Below are 9,526 nucleotides of genomic sequence, written 5' to 3'. Positions count from 1 at the left end.
GCCTACATCGTTCCGTAGCCCTACATAAGTTAGACCTATATAAAATTGACTTTGTGTTATATTTTAGAGTTAATATACAATATTCTATAATGATAATGTAACTAGGTCTAGAAAGACATCTTAAAAGTCGAATTTCATTCATTGAAAAACAAAATACAAACCTACCGCGTGCAGCAGGCATGCAGCAGGCATGTTTTCGGAAGTAAATACCATTTTATACACATGCGCAGATCGATTCGCCAGCAGCGAGTCATCGCCAGCAGCGAGTCGCCAGCACCGAGATGTCACTGCAGCAAAACACTACTGCATTCAGCAGTAGTTTGTACGTACGATAGTACGTAAAATCTAATGGTTGAACAGCCGTTAACATACCGATGATGGCGTATTTTCATCTCGAGCGTTACACGTTAACAACATCAGCAGTGTGACCACTGCTTGGGTATTTACCCAAATTGGGTATTTTGACTTGGACTTGGGTTCTGGGGTTTTCTGTTCAAATCCTGGGTATTTTATTTTTACTAAGAAAATTAACTTTTTGTCATAGAGGAATAATTAAGAAGTAACAAAGTATAATTATTTCAATACATTCAAGTAAGCAAAATTCAACGAAGTGCACATAACATTGTTAATTGACTGTTAATTGCTATAAACATGGGTTCAGAGTTTATTTGTGATTTGCGTTGCCATTGATCTTACCTAATTAATGCATTACATAATAAAACTTGATCACTGATCTACTGATAACACTGGCCGACTGAGGGCGTATTTTTCTATCCGTATTATCACCTCATTTTAATAATTAACACAGACAATTACAATAAAAATGGTTTATAATTGAACTAAAAGGGAAACTATATACGCGAAAAACACGGTTTTTGCAAATCTTAATGCATTTTCAGGAAGCTTGGGTAATTGTGGGCAATTTTTGCTAAATCTTGGGTAATTTCGACCCAGTCATTGGGTACGGTATATCAACAATTGTGAGTGGTCACGCTGAACATCAACAAGGACATAAAACTATGAGCACCAAAGATCAATATAGTCATACATGTACAAAAATAATATAAAACATTATTAACTAATATTACATATTAAACTTAATTAAATTAGGTCAAAATTGCACTTAAAACCACAATTATCTATTAACATTATTATTATGAAGGAGAATGGAGTTGGGAACAAAACATTTAGACGGAAGCCTGAGTTGTTTGAAGTAAATTCACTGTGTAGTGGATAAGTTGTGTAATGCGTATTTTGTCATAATATGGTATAGGCCTAAATGTAATTACTGCAGATTACATATACTGCCCTGCCAAACTATTCGGGACTCAAATCCCCAAAAATACAATTATAATTCAAAGCAAACATTTTTTAACTTAGCCTATTAGAGCTCTAGTAGGCATTTGTTTTCGTTGGAGTTTTTCTTTTTACTTATACAGTAAAAAATCTGATTATACTCTAATGATAAAGTATAGGCCTAATCATATTAAATTTAGTTCCGTTCATTTATTACTCTTCAGAAATTTTTTTCTTTCATTCATCACCCTATGAACATAAAATGCAATGTTACTGTTCAATTTGCTCACATCTGCAAGAAAGTTTTTCGATAACATTTTGTGTTAGGCATTTGTTTTCGCGAAGAATTTGTTTGTAGGTCTACAGTACTTGTAATAAGTGTATTAAAGTACTAAATTTAGTTCCGTTCATTTATTCAATCGTCAGAAATATTTAATCTTTCATTGATTATTCTCTAGGAACATAATTGCAATGTATGTTAGAGAGAATGTGTTTTACCTTGTAATACGTAATGCTAAATTATTAGATTTCGTTCCGTTTATTAATGTATTAAATCGTCGGAAATATTTTATCTTTCACTGAACATTCTTGCAAATGTTACGGTTCATTAATTTCCCACCTCTTCGTCTGCGAGAAGAAGGTGGAATCTCCCTTCACGAGTAATATATTGGGCATGAGGCAGGGCCGTAGCCACGAGATTTGAAGTGGTCGGGTTGCGAGCGAAGAGCGAGCACCTCTGGGGGCCAGGGGCCGACGCGACAAGGGTATATCTAGTCGGGGTAGGGGCCGTAGGCCCCGGGAAAACTTGCTACGGTACTTTTCCATTGTATATACACCAATTTTAATGATGTTCTGTAGAATCTAATACATACCGTAGTTTAAAAATATTTTTTTATATATAAAAATATGTTTTAAGCAAAACAATAAAAACACTTTGAATTCAAAACAGGCAGGTTTATTCAAGAGAAAGCTTGTTGCAGCATTATTGTTATTTTAATATTTTGCATTCTGACATTGACAAAAATCTAAGATTAGACCTATGAACGAAAATTTGCTATGGTACACTTTCAATCAATACATGCAGGCGCAGATCCTGCAGATTGGTGGCAGATTCGCACACGTTCGCCATGGCGAAGGTACGGGAGAGAGATAAAATGATATTAAAAATATAAAGTGATTGCAGTGCCTGGTGGTCTGGCAAATTCCAACTCTTTCTGCCAGAAATGCCACCTACCTCAAACAAAGACAAAATATATAGACAAAATTGCAATATATTTTATTGCATTGTTTGAATAAAAGGCACTGTAATTAAATCGGCTGCGCGATGTACTGTTGAGGTTTTTTTTTACTTAGGCCTATCAGTAATAAATTCGATTATACTGCAATGATTAAGTATAGGCATATTAAATTTAGTTCGGTTCATTTATTAAATCGTCAGAAATATTTTACCTTTCATTCATCACCCTTTATATGACATAAAATGCAATGTTACCGTAGTGTTCAATTTGCTAGCTCACACCTGCAAGAAAGTTTTTCGATAACATTTTGTATTAGGCATGTGTGTTTTCGCGGAGAATTTGTTTGTACAGTACTTGTAATAAGTTTATTAAAGTACTAAATTTAGTTCCGTTCACTTAAATCGTCAGAAATATTTAATCTTTCATTGATCATTCTCTAGGTGAACATAATTGCAATGTAAGTTTTCATTAGAGAGAATGTGTTTTACTTGTAATACGTAATGCTAAATTATTAAATTTTGTTCCGTTCATTAGTGTATTAAATCGTCGGAAATAGTTAATCTTTCACTGAACATTCTTGAAAATGTTACGGTTCATTAATTGGAAGGTGGAATCTCCCTTCACGACTAACATATTGGGCATGAGAGGGCGTCCAGAATTATTTCAAACTGGAGTGGGGGAAAGTGCGAACTTTCAGAATAGAATAAGAGGAGAGCGATAGCAGCTGTGGCACAAACGTAAGGGACCAGAGGCCCTATTGAAACATAATTGAAAATAATTATATTTGATTGCCTAAATCTCGACAAATAATTGTTTGCTATTGGCCGGAAATGGCACTCTCAGGATATGAATATAATTTTCAGGTTTTTTTTCTCTCCATTCCAATTCCAATAATTTTCAAATAATTACGGGGGCCCGGGCCGGGCCCCTTGAATCCGCCACTGTATGGGGGGAATCCTCTAACGATCAAGTGACTCCTAAGGTTTTAAAACAAATACCATATATACCCAGCTTGCAAAGCCACGTTGGCCCAACGTTGGTAAAAGTTGGCAAGCGTCGGTAAGCGTCGGGGTCGGATATCTGACGTTGGTACGACGTTGGTGTTTGGTTGCAAAATTTGGTCGGAGAGGTAACGTCAAACCAAAATCGGAATTGGTTCACAGTATGAATATGTTTGGCGATTTTCCAACGTTGGTAAGCCGTCGTAAATATTCAGTCTGACTACGGACGTTGGTACAACGTCACGATTTGTTACTGGCCCGACGTCGGCAAAATACTAAACATATGGTTGGGTACTACCGTTGGCCCAACGTTGGCAGGTTGTAAATATTAGATGTGATTGTAGACGTTGTCTCAACGTCACAGTACGTTGTTGGCCCGACGTCGGTAAACGTTTGAAATGGTGGTTGGTTAAAACCGTTGGCTCGACGTTGGTTAGAAGTTGTAAATATTAGGATGTGATGAGAACGTCAGCGTACTCTGTTGGCCCGACGTCGGTAAACAGTGAAGGTTGGTTACAATCGTTGGGCCGACGTTGGTTAGAGGTTGTAAATATTAGATGTAATTGAAGACGTTGTCGCAACGTCATAGTACTTTGTTGCCCGACGTCGGTAAATGTTTGAAATAGACGTTGGTTACCACCAAACGTTAGTGGAGGTTGGTGACAACAGTTGGGCCGACCGTTGGTTAGAAGTTGTAAATTTCAAACGTTTACCGACGTCGGGCCAACAGAGTACTGTGATTTTGCGACAACGTCTATAATCATACATAATATTTACAACCTCTAAGAAACGTCGGCCCAACGGTGGTACCCAACATCTATTTCTAACGTTTACCGATGTCGGGCCAACAAGGTACTTTGACGTTGCGACAACGTCTATAATTATATATATGATGGAGGTTGGTTACAACCGTTTGGCCGACGTTGGTTAGAGGTTGTAAATATTAGATGTGATTATAGACGTGGTCGCAACGTCACAGTACGCTATTGGCCCGACGTCGGTAAACGTTTGAAATGGAGGTTGGTTACAACTGTTTGTCCGACGTTGGTAAGAGGTTGTAATAAATATTAAGATGTGATTATAGACGTTGTCCCAACGTCACGTTACTTTGTTGGCCCGACGTCGGTAAACGTTAGTGGAGGTTGGTGACAACAGTTAGGCTGACATTGGTTAGAGGTTCTAAATTTCAAATGTTTACCGACGTCGGGCCAAAAAAAAAACAAAAAAACCAAATGGTTCGTGTGGGAATCGAACACACAACTACCAGGTTTGCTATTCATTATCCACCACCAACTAAACTTCCTTAAAAAAAATGGTTCGTGTGGGAATCGAACACACAACCACCAGGTTTTGCTATTTATTATCCACCATCACCTAAACTTCCTTAACAAACAAAAAATGGTTTGTGTGAGAATCGAACACACAACCTGTAGGTTTGCTATTCATTATCCACCATCAACTAAACTGCCTTAAAAAAACAAAACAAAAACAAAAAACAAAAAAAAAAAAAAACACAACCACCAGGTTTCCCGCAACATGATTGGTCTATTTTTTTCTAATTTGCATAATGAATTTTTCAAACATTTTTGTCTTTTTTTAAAAAAAGTGCGTAAGTTAGGGAGATCGTAACAATAAAAAATCGATTATAAATTCAATTCTACATTTTTAGACAAAAAAATAAACCCTCTTGGCCCACGGCCCATTTTTGACACCATGACCATGCGTAATATTAACCTGCAGTGTATATATACAAAGAATTTTTTCTAGTAGGATCAGAGTTGACTAACTGGTACTTGGTGTGGTACTAGGTTTATCGCATTTATGGCTTAGGGACCGCGGTTTACCTCCCTCCGTTTAGTCATGCTGGATCAAGGGTAGAAACTCGGCGATCGTGGGTTCGATTCCCACACGGGGCAAGTTTTTTTAAAATTCTTTTTTATTTATTTTTTTTTTTTTGAAGGTCGTAGGTTCGGTTCCCACACGAGCCAGTTTTTTTTTTAAGGCAGTTTAGTTGATGGTGGATAATGAATAGCAAACATGGATGTTGTGTGTTCGATTCCCCACACGAAGCAATTTTTTTTTTCTTTAAGGCAGTTTAATTTTGGAGAGTGGGGTGTCAGCCTCATCCATAGTGTGGGGCTTAGGTGGATATAGTAATGTACAGTAGTAATAAAGTGTCATTTTCCGGCATCTAAAAGTCTCAAATTCATACACTTTTGTCTTACCCCAGCCTCAACCCACCGTGGGCTGAGGTGGATGGATTGGCTATAGTTTTCATAAATAAGTATCCGTTTTCGGGCATCTATAAAGTCTCAAACTCTTAAAATTTACTCATCTGTGCCCCAAAACCATGCTGGGGCTCAGATATCGTAAATTTTGTACTTTTCAAGTGCTATTTTTAGCAACCATAGTGGAACTCAGTTGGATATGGTAGTTTTTGGAATTGTAAGTATTTAAGTGCCATTTTCTGTTATCTATTTAATTAATTTGGTTTTTTACACTTAACTTGTCAAAAATTTAAAAAAAATAATAAAAAAGATAATTTAAGTTCAATTTTCGCGTCACCACCAACAACCACGGTGCTGGTGTGGACTCTCATTTCATCAGCATAGCCATAGATAACTGTCTGGCCCTAGGTAAATTTGGTAAAAATGCACCTGATCGGACATAGAGAGAGAGCCTTAGTATGGGGTCGACTCAGGCGAAATTCTTTTAATGATCATACATTCCGAGATTTTTTTAAAAATAGATAGGCACGGCATTAACGCTCAGAAATATCTAACAAATATTTTTTTTTTAAATTCAAGGATATTAAGAACAAACTATGGTCAAGTCATAGGCCTATATATGTTATCGTTTAGGGCACAGGTGGACAAAGTGTGGGCCGACAGCAATTTTTTTTGCGGCTTTAACACCCTATGTGTGCGGCCCGCCAAGCAACATTGGCTAGAAAACACATTGTTTTTTACGGTCCAACATCGATCATAATTTATGTAAAAGTAATATTAAAACCGGGAATGAAGTGGTGTAAAAGCAGCTTGGAGGTTTTTTGAAGAGCACTGGAAAGATCAAAGTTTGGGTGCTGCCCTCGGCGTTAAATCAGAAATTCACTTTCGGCCCTCCGACCGATTTTTAAGCCCACCCCTGGTTTAGGGCCTGACATTTCATGAGTCTATGATACAGTATAATATTGACAGCAATAGAACATGTATTATATGTGTAGGCCTAATTTTGTCCAACCTATCGTGAAAAGGTACTGAATACTCATGTGCGTGTGAAAGCACTTGCAAAGAATATTTGCAAGTTGTTCTCCGGTGGGACTCGAACCTACGATCACTAGCCCGGCATCATACCTCTACCACCGAGCCTGCACCGTATGGCCAGGGTTGAATTCAAGCCCAAGTAAGCAGCGGGTACTATTTTTGTATATATTTGATATATAATTGATTCTTCTGACGCAAATCCATCACGATAATAACAATTACCATTCACTATAGAACTATCGACATACTTGCAGTGAAGTGAATCTATAATGTATTCATGACGTTATGATGACCTGAAGTGTTTAAAAACGTACACAATAATAGTGGAACCAACTTTAAAATCCCAAACAAAAACGTGCGTGCCAATATTTTATTGCTCTAAAAATATGATTTCAAAAAGTAATTTAGTGCATCGTACCGTACGAAGATAATAACACTTACCACTAACAATAGGACAATCATCGACCACTTGCAGTGAAGTGAATTTAAAATGTATTCATGAAGTTATGATGACCAGACGTGGTTCAAAAATATACACAATAGTTGAACCACATTTAAAATACCACAAACAAAAACGTACGTGACGATATTTTATTGCTTTAGAAATGTGATTTCAAAAAGTATTTTAGTGCATCGTATACGCAAGGGCTTGTTTTGTTTTGTTTAACTCGACAATTATCATTATTATTATTAGTAGTAGTAGTTGTATAGTAGTGGTGTAACGTTTGTTATGTACTGTATCATGCGCTATGGAAGTGGAAGACCATAATGTATTGAAAATGTACCTCTGGTAGGGTCTACAGTACAATCAGTGTAAAAGTGTAAAGGTAGGATAGTTTGAATTTAAACATCCTTTGGTAATGTTCAAAATAAGTGTCAAGGAAATTATGTATGATTGTTGGAAAAATGGTCAACATTTTATTTTTATTTCTCATCCTGACCTTCGCCTGGGCGAACTGGGCGAAGGTCTGGATCCGCGCCTGTTAGATAGAGGGGGTAGGCTCCCACCCAAACCTTCCCCAGGCTCGGTCACGAAGTCAAATCATAGAGAAAAAAAAATTCTTTCTTGTATGTGTATTTCTACATTAAGTAGACGCCAAAATCGATTAAATAAGCTTTTGAAACCCCTAAATTGTCATATTTTTCGAGGGCTTCGAACGTACATTATTTCGTTCATATTGTATGAACTTTTACTGTTCTACCCTTTGGTCAAGCCTTAGAGTCTCCTCAATGAATACCGGTACACTAGGCATGTGTGTTAACAAAAATTTGTTTAAGAAAACTATTATTACGACAACCAAGTATTATAGGCCAGGCTCAAGCGCACTTTTTGTAAATACAGTAGTTATCTTCTGTTAAAATTTATGAGGAAATCACAAAGGATTTTGAGAAGTGAAAACAACTATTGTGTTACATTAATGAATATTTTCATAAAGATTTCTGTTCATTGTGTTCAAAAAGTATTCAGATAGTTTCTGTGTGTCTCTCATAGCTCACAAACTGACATGAAATAATTAATTTTTTTTAATGATTCTTATAGGCTTCTATGGTGCTTGAGAAGGGATTTTGATAATTTTGGCGCGTTTATTGGAGGGAGACGTTTATTTCTGTTGGTGTAAAATTGATATATTGGCCTATATACTAAAATTATGCCCCTTTCAATGTAAATGTTATACTATAACGCATAATTACTCAAAATGTGTTTATTCAATTAAATTCAATTCAATATTTATTTCCTACAAAAGTCATCAATGGGCTATTATCCGCCAAACAAAAAACATAACACTATCGATTATCAACATTTACTATTATAGCCAATAAAAATATTCAAAAACAAGCAGAGTAGTACGGATAGATATATAATTCTATTATACATTATATTATACTTGTCTTTTGGGTATACACGACCATTTGTAAAACAACCTTTGTGTTGAAATGCTATAATGTCTAATTGAAATAAATGAATGAACGAATGAATGAATGATAGAGGCATTGTTTACAGAAGACGGATCGAGATTTAGAGACGAGCAAAGCTTAAGTGCATATGGGAGAAACGAAGATTTGAAACGTTCGGTTCTACAAGAAAGTGTAAGAAGTGAGATGGTCAGTGATTCCCAAGCGAGATAGAAGTTTGACGTCGAGGCGGGAGGAAATCTGTTACTTATTACTTTATTATATAATGACTAATTAATCCCATCTAGATTAGAAAATCATGTAATTTTACTTGATTAGAATATTAATAAAATAATGCTTTGAATGATGAACTGCTTCCATAGTTTTGTTTATAGTCGATCATTTAGGGGGTGTTTATTAGAGAGAGGGAGGCGTTTATTCCAAATTCTGGAGAGTGGGGGTGTTTATTCAAACTGGGGAGTTAATTCGAATGAATACGGTACATATACTATGGATATGAATTCGGAAATAAACAGAAAATAAGTGAAAAAATATATCTGCAACAGTGTTAAAGTCAGTTCCAATACGTCCTCTTTGAATTTAATGTATTTTGTGGTTTTTTTTTCATATTCATAAGTGTCAAATATTGTTATTATTATTATAGAATATAAGTATTATTTCGTTTAATGTATTTTTCATAAATTCCAATTTATGGCTTGCTTTTAACCGATATCTGAAATGGCCACTATGTGCTTTTTAAAATTTTTATCAGTGTCAGATATTATTATTATTATTATTATTATTATTATTATTATTATTATTATTATAGTAATAA

Source organism: Anneissia japonica, unplaced genomic scaffold (genome assembly GCF_011630105.1).
Source record: "Anneissia japonica isolate Jap-2015-1 unplaced genomic scaffold, ASM1163010v1 scaffold287900_len82748_cov153, whole genome shotgun sequence".
Taxonomy (NCBI): Eukaryota; Metazoa; Echinodermata; class Crinoidea; order Comatulida; family Comatulidae; genus Anneissia; species Anneissia japonica.
Note: the sequence above shows the minus strand (reverse complement) of the source record.